Genomic DNA, 18,236 nt, shown 5'->3' with positions numbered 1-18,236 from the left:
ATCTCTAGGGTCTCTTTCCTCTTATAAGTACACTAGTCTTATTGGATTGGGACCCCACCCTTATGACCTCATTTAATCTTATTTACCTCCTTGAAGGCTTTGTCTCCAAATAAACATTGGGGTTTAGGGTTTCAACATATGAATTATTTTTTTTTTTGTGGGGAGGGGACAAACAGTTCAGTCCATAATAGAGGCTAACATTTATTAATCTCCACTGTGCGCCAGCACTGTGTAAACCACTTTATACATTTCCTCATCTAATTATTAGCCTTATTTTACAGACAAATTGAGGTTAGCAGAAAGGTTACCTAATTTGCCCAGGACACAAAGCTAGTAAGTGGAGAAGTTGGAACTTGGACCAAGACCTGATTCTAGAGCCTGATCTTTGATTCATTTATAGTCTACAGCCTTCCATTTCATTTGGAAGATGTGATGGGAATAGGTTCCTTGAAAAAGTTTTTAAGCTTTTTCCATTAGATTCTTCCATTTTCCTTGCCCAAGTCAAATATTTTCTTACTTTCAGAGACATAATGGGGATTTGATTATTTTCATTCAACATCTATTCATGGAGAACTCTTGTTTCAGGAAAGTATATGAAATGCTATGGGGGATATAGAGAAAAAGTATATTATTAGGATAAACTAGGCTATGCTGAAGTGTAGTAACAATGACAAAATATCACTGGATTAACATACAATTTATCTCTCATTTATGGTACATGTCCAACATGGGTCAGTGACAGACTCTACTCCAGTGTTACTCAGGGCCCCAGACTATGGAGACTCTGCCATTTTATACTTGTACCATCTGGAACACATGGTCTCTGTAGTCACTATGGAAGAAGACAGAAGAGAGAGACCAATGCATTTATCTGCCAAATAGATACACCATCGAGAGATAGAACTTCCCCATAACTTAAGAAAGTTCCCTGATGTGCTCTTCTGTTCACTTCCCCACTAGTGCACCTTCTCTCTCTCTCCAGCAGAGACAAGCACTTTCTGATTTCTATCGCTATTAGTTTAGTTTTGCCTGTTCTAGGAAAACTGTAAATTTCTGGCTTCTTTTGCTTAACGTAATGTTTTGGAGATTCATCATTGTGTGACTATCAGCAGTTTGTTTCTTTTAATTGCTCATGGATAGCATGAATTAATCTCAGCCAGATGATCCTATGCTTATCTCTAGAGGTGCCTGATATTAACCCTGGGCCAAAGCTAGAGAATGTAATAACTGGGGACAAATGATGTTTACAACCATGTGCATGTGAGTGGTTTTGGGCCAGGATGTGCCAGCCTGTCATCTTTGCTTACTGATAATAATTGGACTGATGGTTTGCACCTGATTTTGGTAGAGCCTGTGGAGGGTTGACAGTAGATGTTGGACATATGGCTGTAATGTACCTACCAGACCATTTCACTGTAAGAGACCCCTACCCCAAGCAGACCTTTGGCTTCCTGGTTCTGAGATTCTTTGCATGCATACCAGTGGTGGTTTGAGAACTGGAGACAATGCAGGTCTTGGGCAACCCAGCGCAATCACAGAAGCAGAAAGAAGTCTGTTCTTAAGATGACCTATTATTGCTGTCTTTTATCCTTTGCTTATGTTGAGGTTGTTTCCTAAGGATAAACTGTTTGAGTCTCATGCATCCTTTTAGCAATCAAACCACTGAAAGTAATTAACATGTTATTAACACAGGTGAGTAGCAGTCCGTTTGTTTATCCACTCACCTATTTCAACATTACTAGTTTTAGACTATTATGAATAATGGTGCTATGGAAATTCTTGTACAAATCATTCTGAGGACATATGTTTTAATCTCTTGGGAAAATGCCTGTCAGTTAATATTATTGTTGCATAACAAATTACCACAAATTTAGTGATTTAAAACAACACATATTATCTCAGTTTCTATGGATCCGAAACCTAGGCACTGCTTAACTAGGTCCTCTGTTTCAAAGTCTCTTACAAACCTGCAGTCAAAGTGTCAGCTAGGGTTGGGATCTCATCTGAAGGCTTGATTGAGGAGTGATCCACTTACAAGCTCATGTACTTGTTGGCAGGATTCAGTTCCTGGGAGCTGTTGAACTGAGGACCTCAGTTTTAGCAGGCTATTAGCTGGAGGCTGTCCTCAGTTCCTTGCCATGTAGGCCTCTCCAAGATGTCAGTTTGATTCACGAAAGCATGTACACTGAGAAGGCAACAGAGAGAGCCTGTTAGCAAGATAGAAATGACAGTCTTGTCATCTAATGGAAATGGAAGGCACATTAATTAATAAAGGAAGCCACATCCCCTCAGTGTTGCTGTATTCCATTGGTTAGACTCAAGTTACTCAAGGGAAGGGAATTGTACAGGCTATGCATAGCAGGAAATAGAGATTACTGGGGACTGTCTTAAAGGCTGCCTACTGCAGAGTTGAATTTCTGGGTCACAGAATAGGCGTGTAAGTAAATAACTGTATACCAAACTGCTAAGGTATTTTCTGAAGTAGTTGTATCATTTGACATTCCCACCAGCAATGTATGAGAGTTCTAGTTGCTCCACATCCTTTTCAACACTTGGTATTATCAGACATTTTTCTTTTAGTCTGTCTGGTGGCTGATGAAATGGTATGCCATTTGAGATTTAATGTACATTTCTCTCATGGCTAATGATGCTGAGCATCTTTCAGTTTACTTATTGGCCATGCGTATATAGACTTCTGTGAAGTGTCCAAGTGGTTTGCCTTTTGGGGGGTGGCTTTTCTTCCTACTACTGATTTGTAAGTGTTCTTTCTATATTTTTGGATATAAGTCCTTTGTCAAATTATTGTATTGCAAATATTATCCCCTAGTCTTTAGCCTGCATTTTAATTTTCTTAACAGTGTCTTTCAAGTTATTTATGTTGATATGTTACATAAACATATGAATATAGTTTTTGTTTTAAAGTTTTTAATGTTAACAAATTCAGTCCATCTTTTTTTATGGTTAGTGCTTCATGTACCCCAAGGTCATGAAAATATTCTTCAATTTTTTTTTGTAGAAAGTTTACAGTTTTAGTTTTGTGCTTTTATGCTGAGTTGATTTTTAAAGTATGATATAAAGAGGGGAGTACAGGTTCATTTTTTTTCTCTCTATGGATATTCATTCATTTCAGCACCACTTGTTGAAAAGACTGTCTTCTTCACATTGAATTACTGTGGCATCTTTGTCGAAAATTAATTGGCCATCTATGTTTAGGTCTATTCGAGAACTCTTTCTTCTGTTCTAGTGATTTTTTTTAATCCTTGCATCAATTCCACATTGTCTTGATTTCTTTAGTTTTTTAAAATTTAATTAATTAATTAGTTAATTTATTTTTGGCTGTGTTGGGTCTTCATTTCTGTGTGAGGGCTTTCTCTAGTTGTGGCGAGCGTGGGCCACTCTTCATCACGGTGCGCGGGCCTCTCACTGTTGTGACCTCTCTTGTTGCAGAGCACAGGCTCCAGACGCGCAGGCTTAGTAGTTGTGGCTCACGGGCCCAGTTGCTCTGTGGCATGTGGGATCTTCCCAGACCAGGGCTTGAACCCGTGTCCCCTGCACTGGCAGGCAGATTCTCAACCACTGCGCCACCAGGGAAGCCCCGATTTCTTTAGTTTTTATAGTAAGTCTTCAGAAAGTGTAAGTCCTACAACTTTTTTTCTGTATTTTTCCAAATTCTTTTGGCTAATCTAGGTCCCTCACATTTCTATACAGTATTTTAGAATCAGCTTGTCAATTTTTTAAAAAGCCTATTCACATTACACTGAATCGGTACAGATCTATTTGAGGAGAAATTGACATCTTAACAATATTATCTCCCAAACCATGAACATGATATAACTAACTCTTTTTTATATTTTTTTTTTTTAGTAATGTTTTATACTTTTCAGCATACAGGTCTTCATTCTCTCAATTAAATTTACAGTCATCTCTCAATATGTGGTATTGGGTAGCAGGGAACTGGTTCCAACACCCCTGTGCATGCTAAAATTCAGGGATGCTCAAGTCTCTATTCATATAAAATGTCATAGTACAATTGGTTCTTCCTACTCATGGGTTCTGCCTCTGTGGGTTCAGCCAACCCAGATTGAATTCCAAGGTTGGTTGAATCCCAGGATATGGAACCTGCAGATAGGAATATACTTGGTCCTCCCTGTGTATTTCAGTTTTTTGATGCTGTTGTAAATGGTATAACTTTAATTTTTAGTTCTTTATACTAATGTATAGGAATATAATTAATTTTTCTGCATATCTTTTTATTTTTGGACTTCGCTAAGTTCATTTACTAGTTCAAATAGAATTTTTTTGATTCCTTGAAGTTATCTATTTAAAAAATCATATTGTTTGTGAGTAAAGACAGGTTTACTTCTTTTCATCAAGATTTTATGCCTTTTCTATCTTTTTTTTCAGCCTATTGCTGTAACTAGCCACTCCAGCACAATGTTGAATAGAAGTGTGAGAACAGACATCCTTTTTCTTTTCCTCAATCTTAGATTGAAAGAATTCAGTATTTCACCATTAAATAAGATGTTAACTGTAGTTTTTTGGATAGATGCCCTCAATTAGATTGAGGAAGTATTCTCCTGTTGCTAGTTTATGGAGCGTTTTTATACTTAACTTCTCTTGAATGCTTTTTCTGCATGCATTGAGATGATGTGTGGTTTCTTTTCTTTCTTTTTTGTTAACATTTAAAAAAATTGAAGTATAGTTGGTTTACAGTGTTTCAGGTATACAGCAAAGTGGGTCTGTTATATATATTCTTTTTCAGCTTCTTTTCCATAATAGGTTATTACAAGATTTTGAATGGTTCCCTTTGCTATACAGTAGGTCCTTGTTGTTTATTTTATATACAGTAGTATGTATCTGTTAATCCCAAATTCCTAATTTATCTCCCTCCCAGCCCCCCTTCCTCTTTGGTAACCGTCAGTTTGTTTTCTATGCTTATGAGTCTATTTCTGTTTTGTAAATAACTTCATTTGTATCATTTTTTTAGATTCCACATATAAGTGATATCATGCAGGATTTATCTTTCTGTCTGACTTGTTTCACTTAGCATAATGCTCTCCAAGTTCTTTCATGTTGTCATGAATGACAGGATCTCTTTCTTTTTTAAGGCTGAATAATATTCCATTGTGTATGTGTATCACGTCTTATTTATCCATTCATTTGTTAATGGACGTTTAGGTTGTTTCCATACTTGGCTATTGTGAATAATGCTGCACTGAACATGGGAATGCAGATGTCTCTTCTAGATAGTGGTTTTGTTTCCTTTGGATATATACCCAGGAGTGGAATCCTGGGTCAGAAGGTAGTTAGTTCTATTTTTAATTTCTTGAGGAACCTTCATGCTGTTTTCCCTAGTGGCTGTACCAGTTCACATTCCCACCAACAATGCACGAGGGCTCCCTTTTTCCCACATCCTCGTAACTTACTATATAGATGAGGAGACCAAGGTACATAGAGGTTAAATAACTTGCTCAAATATCACACAGCTAGGAAGTGAGTAAGACAATGATGGAGCCCAAGTCCCTTGATTTCTATCCCAGAACTCTGGTCATACCACACAAAGGACAGAAGGAAGCCAGCCCCTGTCCCCAGGAAGCCTGCTCCCCGTTGCTGCCTCACTAGAAGTCAGTGGCATTATAATGTCAGTTTCTGAGATACTGGCAGTGTATATCACTGAAGGCCCCATGGGTGGTGGAAATGGCCTCACCTGGGAGGTAGTTTCCCAGCCACTACTTGTGGTGACGCTTACAGATGAGACACATTTTCTTAACAAATAAGAATCTAATGGATTAGGTCTTATCTAACGATGCATTCTGCATTCAGCTGTGCCTCTCCCTGCCTGATGCTGCTGGCATAATTAAACTTAATGTAGTTTTAATGATGTCTTCTTAACTCAAGCATTCACATGCAATTAGCCTCAAAGGGGGTGAGCTGTTGCAGGTCTAGGGGCTGTTCTCTACAATGCCCCCTTAAGACTCAGGTTCAGATGTAAATGAATCATCAGCTTCAAGGTTTGCAAATGTTAGCTTGGGGGTAAAGGTGGCTTTTAATGCTAGTCACTCTCATTTGAGCCAGAAAAATGGCATCTTTTTCTAGTTTGCCTTAAATTCCAGGTGTCAGGTCCCAGAAACCTGTATGAGTTGTAAATTTTGTTTTGTTTTGGATCTGAGTTTTTGGCTGGCTAAGGGGTAAAGAAAAGGTCAGGGAAACAGTGTGTAAGGAACAGAGCATTATACTGGGAGTTAAGATATCTGGGTTCTAGCAAGTAACATCCTCTCTTTGAACTTTAACTGTAAAATGAGAGGGTAAGCTAGATGACATTTATGATTCCCTTCAGCTCTGGGAATTATTATTTAAATATGGTCTCTCTGCTGCCAACCTCTCTCCTACCTCCAGTCCCTCCTCCTTCCGACCTCAACTAGTGACTTCCAAAACAAGATCTATGTCATTCCCCTCATCAGAAATCTCCCATCACAGTACAACTACGAGTATTTATTGAGTATTTACTCTACGATAGACATTTATATTTTCATCTTCAACAGCCCAGTGAAGTTTGGTATTTTGTCATTTTTACTGATGAGGGGACTGATTCAGAGAAAAAGAGTTTGCCAGCTCAAGCAGTGGGAACGTGGTGAAGAGCAGTCTGTAATTGTACACAGTGCCATGCCGCTTCTCACATGTTCTCTGTGGCCGACAGACGAAAGTGGAGGCTGAGGCAGGCATACGTAGCCCTCAGGATCTCGTCCCAATTTAGTATTTCTAGCCTCTTCTCTCCTCTCACACACTGTTTCTTGCCTCCCCTACCCCGCTCAGTGCCAGTCCCTTCACAGCTCTTCACATGTACCCTGATATTCAACCCCTGTATTTTCACTCAGGCTTTCCCCTCTGCTTGTTTTACCCTCCTGTCCTGTATCATCCCATCATAGCTTCAAGTACCTGTTCAGGTTTCCCCTCTGCCAAGATTCCTTTCCCAGTTCTTCATGTTTCCTTCCCCTTGTTTTTATTTTTTATTTATTTTTAATTTCTTTTCTTCCCCTTGTTTTTAAAGCACTCTCTCTCTATCGCGAACACAGGAAAGGCTTTGATGTGTCATAATTGAGTTATTCCTGTATGTCTCTATTACCTAACTTGACTGTGGACTGTAGATGATAAGGGATGTCTATTATGCCTCTCTTCTTCCTCCCCTGCACTTGATAGATAATTCTGTGCTTCTCACATAGTTGCCTCTGATGCAAGGGTGATATTCACAATACTTAACAACTGGTATGGCGTGTGCACCGACTCATGACAGTGGACTCTGGCTGTAGTGGTGAGTCCATATGGAACATCACCCCTCCCCTGATGTATGTATAGGGAATTGAAACCGTCAAAGGAAGGACTGCTAAATGGGTTCCTTCTTAGTTCCCTTCCACTTTACCATACTGCCTCTAAAATGATCTCCTGCACCGCTCTCCCAAGGTGGTCTCCCTTCCGGGTCCTCTCCCTCTGGTCTCAGCTCCATTGTACTTACCCTGCTCTAGACCTCTGTTTCCATTCTCAGACCCTCCAGCTCACTCCAGCCTTAGGAAGTACGTTCTCCCTTTGCCCTCTGGCACATATGGCTCTTCCCCCACCTCTTCCCATGGCTGGCTACCTCACGTTGGTCAGCTCTCTGCTCAAACATCATCTTAGAGGGGCTCCCCAATAATTCTACTGAAAAGCCTCCCCACCGCCTCCACCCAGTTTCTCACAACACTGTGTCTTTCAGAGTACCTGTTAAACTCTTTGTTTGCTTATTGCTTATTAATGTTCTCTTCCTTATTAAAATGTAAGTTCTGAGTATAGACCTTTGCTGTTTTATTCACAGCTGCATCTCCAGTTGGTATACAGTAGGTACTCAAAAATTTTAATTATTTGTTGAATAAACAAATGAATGAATATCAAAGGAAACCTATTTTATTTGAAAGTCATTAGTAGTGCTATACATAGGCTAGGCATTCTGCTGGGTACGGGGGCATATAGGAATGAACCAGGAAGCTAATCCGGAGAGGTACTTTGGTTGCAAACAAACCCTTCAAGTTATATTAGTGCTGGGTGGGGTTTTCCTAGGAGAGGCACAGGTACTGTAGCTTAAAGTGGGGATTTTGGGGGACCTTAGACTGGGCCTCTTTTTTTTTTTTTTTTTTTGCGGTACGCGGGCCTCTCACTGCTGTGGCCTCTCCCGTTGCAGAGCACAGGCTCCGGACGCGCAGGCTCAGCGGCCATGGCTCACGGGCCCAGCCGCTCCGTGGCATGTGGGATCTTCCCGGATCGGGCCACGAACCCGTGTCCCCTGCATCGGCAGGCGGACTCTCAACCACTGCGCCACCAGGGAAGCCCAGACTGGGCCTCTTAATCAGTTTGTGTTCTCATGTTTACTCTCTGTAGGCTCTACATCCTTCTGTGAAACTGCTTCATTCTTCCCTCTTCCAAGGGCAGCTCCTCCTCACCCTCTGTGCTCTTCTAATTCCTCCATAAATTAATCTTGCACCTGGCTTGGCCTCATTGTGGTCCTGACTCAGCTCTGATGCCTCCTTTCATGGTCTTGTTCTGCTAGCAATTCTTTCATTTTCCTACATCCCCTCTTCCTCCTTCCCTAGAGACAGATGTGGGTTGGTCCAGTCCCTCTCTTGATGCCAGGCCACAGGAGGTTGCCGGGTAGCCTAGGGATTGGGTTTACTTGTGTTAGGTTCAGCTTCTTGGGCAGCAGAGGTGGTGAGTGGGACAGTTAGTTTAGTAGTAGTGGGGCAGATGGTGCCTGACATCCCTGGATGAGCATTCATTAAGAAGAGAAGATAGGTACAAAATAACTAGGTTACACAGTAAATCGGAAGGATTCCATATGAATGATACAGTGGCCCTGGAAATCAGAAAAGGGAAAGATGACTTCTGGCCTAAATGGGGTCATTGATTCATCTTCCCTCTTTAGGAGCAGTTTTCATGAATCATAAATAAGAAGCTTCTTGCAAGTATCAAAGAGAAGACAGGAAAAATGGGTTGTCAGATACATACACAGGGACCACATCTAAGTCCAAAGTTCTATTTCTCTTTTATCAGGAGTTCACATTTTGATGGATAAGCTGGGTCATTATTTAAATGCATTTGTCCTACATATTTTTAAAAGGCAACTGTGGCTATCGCATAGACAAGCTTCAGGGCTTTTTAAGAAAATGCTGTATTAAAGACTGATTGTGTATTCTAAAAGAAGCTGGATTTGAGGTTTGGGGTTGTATTAGTTAGAGCACGCCAAATCATAGTAACAAATAGATTAAAACGTGTATGGCACAGCAAAATAGAAGTTGATTTCTGGCTCACATACAGTCAAAAGAAGTTCTAATGAGTGGGATGTGGTAAGGTAGCTATTCCATGCTGCCATCCAGTCCTTAGCTGTATAAGGAGAAAAGCATGGAGTACTATTCATGGAGCTTTTTAATGGGTCAGCCTGGAAGTGGCATACATCTTTCTGCTTATCTTTCATTGGCTAAGCTCAGTCACATGGCTACATGCAAGGGATGGTGGGAAATGTAGTCTACATGTGTGCCTAGGAAGAAGAGAAAATGGATTTTGGTTAGCAGCTTTTAGTCACTACCATTTTTTTTTTTTTTGAAAAAAGAAATATAGAAATTCGGCAGTCTAAAAGGCTTTTCTGTTTTCTAAAATAGGAGAAACACTATTGCAAAATGTAACCATTTATTTTGTATACCTTCATATAGCCCATTTCCTTTTTCTCTTTCAAGTTTAAATCTAAGAATTTGAAAGGGTGAAGGACCCTAAAATTCACTTGCCCTTAATTTACACATGAGGTCCAGGGAGGTTTTCCCTGGTCTTCTGAGAAACCAGAGATTGGTCTTCTGAGTCCAATTTCTTGTTGGACTCTGTCTTCTCACCCTCAATGCAGAGGAAACATCTAGTTGGGGAAACACTAGCATCTATGTTTGGAAGTTAGGAAGACACAAATTCGATAACTGTTGAGAATCATAGGCTGTTGGCATTGGAAGTGGGTGCAAACTTCCCTTCACTTCAGAGTTTCTTTCGTAGCATGTTGAGTAGTCATCTAAGTTCTATTCTTTGGGGACATTCAAAACAAGTCTGTTCCCTTTTTTATCTAATGCCCCTAGGGCAGTGTTGTGGTTCTCAAGCAGTGTGCTGTGGAGTTCTAGGGTCCCACAAAAGGGTCATCTTCTTGGGCTGGGAGGAGGGCTAAGCCAGGGTCATGTTATGACTTCCATGGGCCCCTTCTTCCATAAAAAATATTAAAAATTACATTTTATGTCTGTATTGGTATACAATGTATAATTATATATTGAAACATTTTATTTGACCTAAAAGTACATTCTTTCTTCCAATTTTAGAAGAAATTAAACATTTTTGTGAGTTCCTAAAAGAATAGTGGGCCCTGCACAGTGCATCCCCTATCCTCACAGTGCATCCACTAACCTGACCCTGAGCTGAGCTTGCTCACTGCCCCCATCGGAGATGTTAAAAGTGAAAAATGTGTGTCTTAGAATTAATGGTGGAATATCTGTGGATCATAGATGAGGGAACTTAGGATGAGAGAGGGTGACTTACAAGGACTTCTGGTAGGTAAGTGACGGAGCCTGGGCCACTGTTTCCATATCCCGTGCCTTTTCCACTCACCCATCCACTCCTTTACTCACACATTCCGTGTTTGGTAAGGCATCTACTGCATCAGGCGCACTGCACCCCAGCATCCCAGACCACATTTGGTCCTTAGGGGAGGGCAAGATGTGTTGTGTTTGTTTCACAGATGCACCATCTTGGACTCAGAAGCCGGGTGTGGGGTTTCTCCATACTCCTCTTGCTACAGAGAACAAGAATGCAGGGCCTGTTATGCCACTTCCTGGTCCCAGCATCTCTTTGAGCCTGGTATAATGAACAACTTCTATCTTTTAAAGATCTTGAATATTTATGATTCGTGACAAAGTCTAATTATTGTCTCACCTGATCAATCAAATGTAACAGAGAAGGATCTGGGGCACAGTCAATGCCACCTCTTCACTTTACAAATGACTCCTCTGTTGGGGTGGTATATACGTATCAGGTTCCATGCCACTAGAACTGCTGTTATCCCCACTTTACAGATGGGGAAACTGAGGCTCAGTGAGGCCTCAAGGTTTGAGTCCAGCCTGACTCCAGCTTTCTCTTCTTAATTGGTAAACTCCTCTCCCTCCCTTCTTATGGCTCCCCTCCACTACTTTCCTTTTGTAACCGTTTTTTTTCCCTTTCTTCTAGTTTTGACTCCTACAATCGAAGGTATAGGAGGTTTTTGAGATGAATCAATTCCTATAAATCAGTCAGTGTTCAGTCACCAGGAAAGTTTAGAATTTCACTCACCACCCAAATCAGCCAGACCTGAGTAGTTGAAGAGAGCAAAGTTCATTTGTTCCCTGGCTCCTGTGTGGTCAATCCCCTAGAGTCCTTTCAGCCAGCCATCTGCACGGAGGTCTTCCCTCTGTCACTGGAGAGCACAGAATGGAATCCCTTTCCTTGAAACTTCTGTGGTTGCTGGTATTTAAAAAAAATACATTCATAAAGAAGCCTTTTTATTTCTAAGTCTAAGCTAATTTGCAAGATAGGCAAGTGTTATGGTGAAGCTATAGACGTATCAATATGCACATATATTTATTTATAAGCACACGCAAAGACTTCTGGGAGGATTCTCTCCAAAGCAGACATAGCAGCCTACCTTGGAGAAGAGAGTGGAAATACAGGAGCTCCAATCTTTATGAGACAAATTTCTGTATAGTTTTCATTTTTTTCAATGGACAATTGCTTATTTAATTAAAGAAATTAAACACCAAGAAATATTGTGTTATGAAGAAATGGATATGGTCTTGGGTAAAATCCTGTGGCCTCTCTGGGTTCCAGTTTTCTCATTTCCAAAGTGAGAAATTAAATGATCTCTGAGGACACTGCCAAAGCACTAATAGTCTCCAGTTCTTTCCGTTCTATCTGATCAAGTGCAGCCTCTGTCGACCAGATCACCGGCAAGTGTAGGGAATCACTGTAATTTGCTTTTTAAGAGTAAATAAAGTTATAGGCTTAATTTCCTCTGCTCCCAGAAGCAATGAAGCATTGCATCTGGCTCATTCATTTCACAGACACTTATTGAGCACATACTGTGGGTCCAGAGAGGATTCTAGGTGCAGAGGGCAGAGCAGTGAACACGAGTGACAAGGGCCCCCGCACCTGTGAGAAACAATACAGAAAAAAAAGTATAAAAACATCACAGTCATCACGGGTTAGAATAACTGGTATATCAGGACCATAGGTGCTGCTCAAGTAGCCTTTCTTAGGAAACATTCGAGCTGACATCTGAAGGGTAAGAATGAGCAGGTGTGCAAATATCTGCAGTGCAAGAAGTTGCATTCTGAGAAGCAGGGCAAGTACAAAGGTCTGGAGGTGGGAAGGGCTTAGGGCATCAGAGGAGGCTGGAGCACAGTGAGTGGGAGTGGAAAAAAGCTGAGTGAGGTCAGAGGGGTCGGCATGCGCCAGGGCCTGCAGACTACCCATCCTTTGGTTCTAAGAGCGTTAAATGTCGGTGAAAGATTTTTAGCTGGGGAATTGTGCTCCGATGTCATCAGTGGAGGTGGGGACTTCTGATATATCTTGAAGTAGAACTGTGACAGGTCTCAGCAATGGAGTAGGTGAGGAAAGTGGGGCAAAAAAGGGAGGAAGGATAGTATACAACTAAGAGCCAATCCTGACCAGAGCCCTGCCAGGAACCCACAGTCACAGGTTGGGGCTTGGATCAGTGTTAATTTCAATATCAGTAGCACAGGGAGCTCTACTCAGTGCTCCAAAAAAGGGCAGATACATGTATACGTATTGCTTATTCAATTTGCTGTAACAGTAGAAGCTGACACAATATTTTAAGGCAACTATACTCCAATAAAAATTTTTAAAAATGTTAATTTCATTTAAGCATAGAGTCCCTGCTTCAGCTTAGGGTTGAGGAGAAAGGAAGTGTAAGATATGGCCCTGACCTCGAGAAGCTTAAGGTTGTTTTTAGGCTGGTGAGGTGCACACACAATGGCAGCTGTGCGTTAAAAAAAAATGCTTGCAAATTCTTGGACACTCCTTCCATTGAGATGTAGCATCTTCATCCCTTCCCGTTGCCTCTGGGTAAGCTTGTGACTGCTTTGATTGAGAGAGTATAATGGGAGGGATGCCACGTGATTTCTGAGGGAAGATTATAAAGGGAAATGCCTCATTCACCATCACACTTACGCTTGGAGCCTGAACCTCATGACTATCTGGGAACCACCACACTGTGAGGGAGCGCAAGCCATGTGGAGAGGCCACATGTAAACTCTACAAGTGGCAGACCTAGTCTTTGAGTCATCCCAGTGCAGGTGCCAGATGTGAGGCTAAAGGAACCTGTAGATGATTCCAGCCCCCTGGCTGTGAGCCACGCTTAGCCTTTGAGGCTTCCCACCTGAGGTCCCAGACATCATGGATCAGAGAGGAGCTGGGCCCTGTTCAAATCCCTGCCCCACAGAATCTGATTATTTGAAGTGACTACATTTTGATGCAGTTTGTTACACAGCAGTAAAACCAGAGTAGCCAAAGTCATTCTGCAAAGGCTATGCACTGATTACAACTGTATGACATTCTGGGAAAAGTGAAACTGTGAAGACAGTAAAAAGATGAGTGTTTGCCAGGAGTGGGGAAGGAGGGAAGAATGAACAGGCAGAACACACAAGTTTTAGGGTAGTGAAACTATTCTGTATGATACTGTAATGGTGGATACCTTTATCCAGACCCACAGAACGTACAGCACCAACAGTGAACCCTAATGTAAACTATGGGCTGGGGGTGATGGTGATGTGGCATCGTAGGTTCATTGATTATAACAAATGTACCGCTCTTGTGGGGTTGATAACGCGGGAGGCTGTGTCTGTGGGAGGGGCACAGTGTATGGGAATCTCTGTACCTTCCTCTCAGTTTTGCTATGAGTCGAAAATTGCTCTAAAAATAAAGTCTTAATAAAAAATCAAAACAGGGCAGCAGTCTAGGTTGGTCAATTTCTTGAGCGAAATATTTAGGAGATCTCAATTTTAGTCCTGGCTTTGCCACAAAATCACTCATTTTAGGTTTTGATTCTAAGCACAGCTTATTTACACCCTTTGGGGATTTGATGCTAACTTCCTTAATGCCAGTCTGAGAGGCCCAGGAGGAGAGAGAGCAGTTCAGCACCCTGAATCCCCTCTTTGGGGCATTCTGTCAGATGCAGAAGCAGCCCATGTTATCAGCTCAGATGGCCTCAATGGTCACAGGGTGGCAGATTTCCCATCTCCCTTTCCTCTCCTAATTCCCCTCAAGGATCTTGGGCCTTGGAAACCAATGTCAGGGAAGACTGGGAGTTCTACACTCTGTGCCACTCACTTGTTCTGTGGCAACTGGACAAGTCCTGTTCCTCCTATGGGACGCAGTTCCTTATTTGTGAAACAGAGATTTGGACAAAACAAGAGATAAGAGGTGTGTTTGTCTTTGTTTTTTTGCATGAGAGCCAACTGAGGAAAAGCAAAATGATGACAAGGTTTGGAAAATGTTTCTTCTTTCTCTAATTCAAAATGAAAATGACACTTAGAGAACCAAAAGCTGCACGGAAGTTGCTTAACTTCTCCTTGGTCGTCGTAACTAACATTTATTATATGTGAGGACTAGATTGTGCCCAGTATTGTGCAAAGTGCTTAACATGCTTGAGGTGGTTTAGTGAAGCCTTTGTGGAAGGCATCTTTATCCCCATTTTAGGGATGAGAGCACAGAGGCTTGGAGAGATTAACTAATTGCCCGATGTTATCCAACTGCCAGGATTTGAGCACAACACCCCATATTCCTGACTCTTAGCTACCATGCCATCCTTGCTTTCAGTTCGTCCCCAAACATGAAGATCCCTTCCAGAGCTTATGTTTTGAGATTTTGAGATTCTGTGGACTCCTCTTCCCCAGAATTAACTCCTTCAGTGGTCTTGGAGAAGAGCTGGGTCTCTGTGAGAGTGGAGGCCAGGTCTTTGTACTTTCACTGATGACCAATTTTCCCTCCCTCCAAAAAACATCTGGGCCACGTGCAGAGGTGGGGCTTCTTCAGCACTGTGTGTCCAGGCTGACCTCCAGCTGCCGAGGATGACAGTGACAGAGGTACCCTGGACCACCTGCTGCCCTCCCGTCCCCAGACCACTTCCTCCTTGGGGATAGGAACCTTTTTCAAAGTTCTCAACTCCTAATGAATGAACAGAACAGAACGATGGCTTCTGACATCAGATAACTTCTGAAACCTGCTAGCCTCATGGTTAGATGGTTAGGCTCTGGGGTCCCACAGACGTGGACCCTAATTTTGATTCTGCCCTTTATAACTTTCAGTCTTGGCCAGATGACTTACTTTCTCTTGGCCTCAGTTTCCTCATTTATAATAGGACACTCTCAGTCTCTTACAGCCCAGGTTCTTGTGAGGATTAAGTGGGTAATGATGAAAATGTTTAACATTGTGCTCATGAAATCTGAGCTAGTATCTTCCTTTTCATCCTGAGGCTGAGGGAGTTGGTGATACTGAGCTGTCTTGGGCTACACTTTAGGGGTAGAGTGATGAGTTAGGGCATCACTAGAATGCAGAGGAGGGATGCAAACCATGGAAGTAATAGTAATGCTCCCTTACAACTGGTGTAGCCCACTGCATTTTGCAAAATGCACGTATATGCATATATGCATACATAGACACATATATAGCCTTAGTTGATCCTTCACATGACCCTGGAGAGTAAGGAGACTGTATCACACGATATATTATTGAGACCATGGCCATGTTTACCCAGATGGGTACAGTATAGGAGGAGGTGAGAACTACTTTCACATCTCTGGGAAGAGGGGGGACACTTGGAAGGGCAAACCAAGAACCAGTGCCTAGGGACCGTCTCTAGTTCATATACTGCATTTTTAAAGTCAGAGCAGGCTAAGTGTGGATACAGCTACTTGGAGGAGGTGGTGAGTTTCCACGCTCCTGGAAGTATGCACGCAAGAGGCATGTGTTAGATGGTGACCATTCCGCCCAGCTCTCTAGCTGGCTTTATGGTGAGAGTCCAGGAATCTGGGAAATTGTGTATGGTTAACTCGACGGGTAGAAAATGATAATCCTATGAGTCCTAGACATCCGTGTTCTCTCTGCACCTTCTGCTCCTTGGCACAGACACGGCTGCACCTTCGTAATAAGATTAGCACGGTAGGGATGTCATGTCTGTGGGACTGTGGCTGCCAATCTGGTCTGCCTGCAGCCTTCTGACTTGAATTCCTCTGACTTGAATTCCACAGACGCTTCATTTTTTTTAACATCTTTATTGGAGTATAATTGCTTTACAATGGTGTGTTAGTTGCTGCTGTATCACAAAGTGAATCAGCTATACGTATACATATATCCCCATATCTCCTCCCTCTTGTGTCTCCCTCCCACCCTCCCTATCCCACCCCTCTAGGTGGTCACAAAGCACCGAGCTGATCTCCCTGTGCTATGCGGCTGCTTCTCACTAGCTATCTATTTTACATTTGGTAGTGTATATATGCCCATGCCACTCTCTCACTTTGTGTCCCAGCTTACCCTTCCCCCTCCCTATATCCTCAAGTCTATTCTCTACATCTGCGTCTTTATTCCTGTCCTGCCCTTAGGTTCTTCAGAACGATTTTTTTTTTTTAGATTCCATATATATGTGTTAGCATACGGTATTTGTCTTTCTCTTTCTGACTTCCTTTGCTCTGTAGGACAGACTCTAGGTCCATCCGCCTCACTACAAATAACTCAATTTCGTTTCTTTTCCATGTATGCTTCTTGCCACTTTGCTCTTGCTGTGCCGGACTGGGAGAGGGATGGGCAGAGATGGCTCTGTGTGCCAGTGTCAAGGTGGGGGGGGGCGGATGGGAAGTGTAGGCATTGGCAGAGTGCTGGCCAGTGGAAGGGAGCAAGTGGTAAGATAGATGGGTAGAGAGCAAATGGAATCACACCTGCGGGTGGGATGGTGGCGCTCTGTGGGGATGGGGAATGCCGAGTCGAAAGGCAGTGGCACTGCTGCCGCCTGCCTTGGGGGGTCCACTGGAGGAGGGGCTTCTGCAGATTTGACCATTTAATGAGTCTTGGCTTTCTGTGGCAAGGAGACAGGCAGACTGCATGTTGAGAATTTGAAAGCACAGTCCTTCTGAGATGCAGTCCTTGAATTGAGTCATCCATTTTTAATTCATTAATTCATGGAGTATTAAACATGTGCTAGGCTTGGTGAGGTAGTGGAGTGGAAAGATTTCTGGAGTTGTAGTTAAATGTTCTGGTTTGACTTTGGGCCACCCATTAAATCCCTCTGAGCCTCTGTTTGCTCATCTGTAAAATGGGGATATGAGTGCTTGCCCTGTGCCCCTCACAGTGTTATTTTGAGGCTGGAATCAGGCCATGTGTGTGGCCCTGCAGCAATCCTTTCTTTAGTGGGTATGAGAGAAAAGAGGGCGTGATAAAGAACTGATTTTCATTGTAAATCCCTATCTCCAAAAAAGGAAACATGAGCCAGTTTACAAGGTTATGATTCTGGGTTCTTAATAAAGATTGAGCATTTATCTTTCTGCCAGGCTTGGATAAAGGCAGGTTTGGAGCCAGACAACTCTGAAATGCAAACTGGCTCCACCAACTGGCAGTTCTGTGATGCTGGCCAAGGGAAAACAGGCAGGCTTTGTGGCTGCCTCTCTGACCACTTTCATGGGCATGGAAAGAGAGGGTATATGTAACGCCATCAGACAGGGGCTGGCTTCTAGAAAGTTATATGACTGAGAAGCCGACACTCTTCTGATCGAATGTCTTTAAATATTTTTCATCACTATATAGAGGACAGAGGCTGTGCTATTAGGGAAGATGGCAGCACCATCTCTGGTTGCCTATCCCAGAGAGGAATTCAAAAGGCTCCTGGTTCACTCCTAGAAGGCATTCATTGCAACCATCTGGAGGCCTCCCCTTGAGGCATTCTGGTGGCAAGCAGAATCTTCGCCACTTCCTTAAATTTCTGGTGATGGCAACAGAAACATCTGTCAGACCACCCCAGTCTGGCTCTGCCTGCAAAACAATATCAGTTTTCTTCTTTTCATTCTTTTGTTTGTAGGGCCAGCCCTGAGCCAAAGACATCCTCAAGTTAGCTGATGCATACTTTTGCTTTTTCCCTCCACAGTAGGGGT

This window comes from Globicephala melas, chromosome 3 (assembly GCF_963455315.2).
Source record: "Globicephala melas chromosome 3, mGloMel1.2, whole genome shotgun sequence".
NCBI classification, from domain to species: Eukaryota; Metazoa; Chordata; class Mammalia; order Artiodactyla; family Delphinidae; genus Globicephala; species Globicephala melas.
This window is presented reverse-complemented; position numbering follows the sequence as displayed.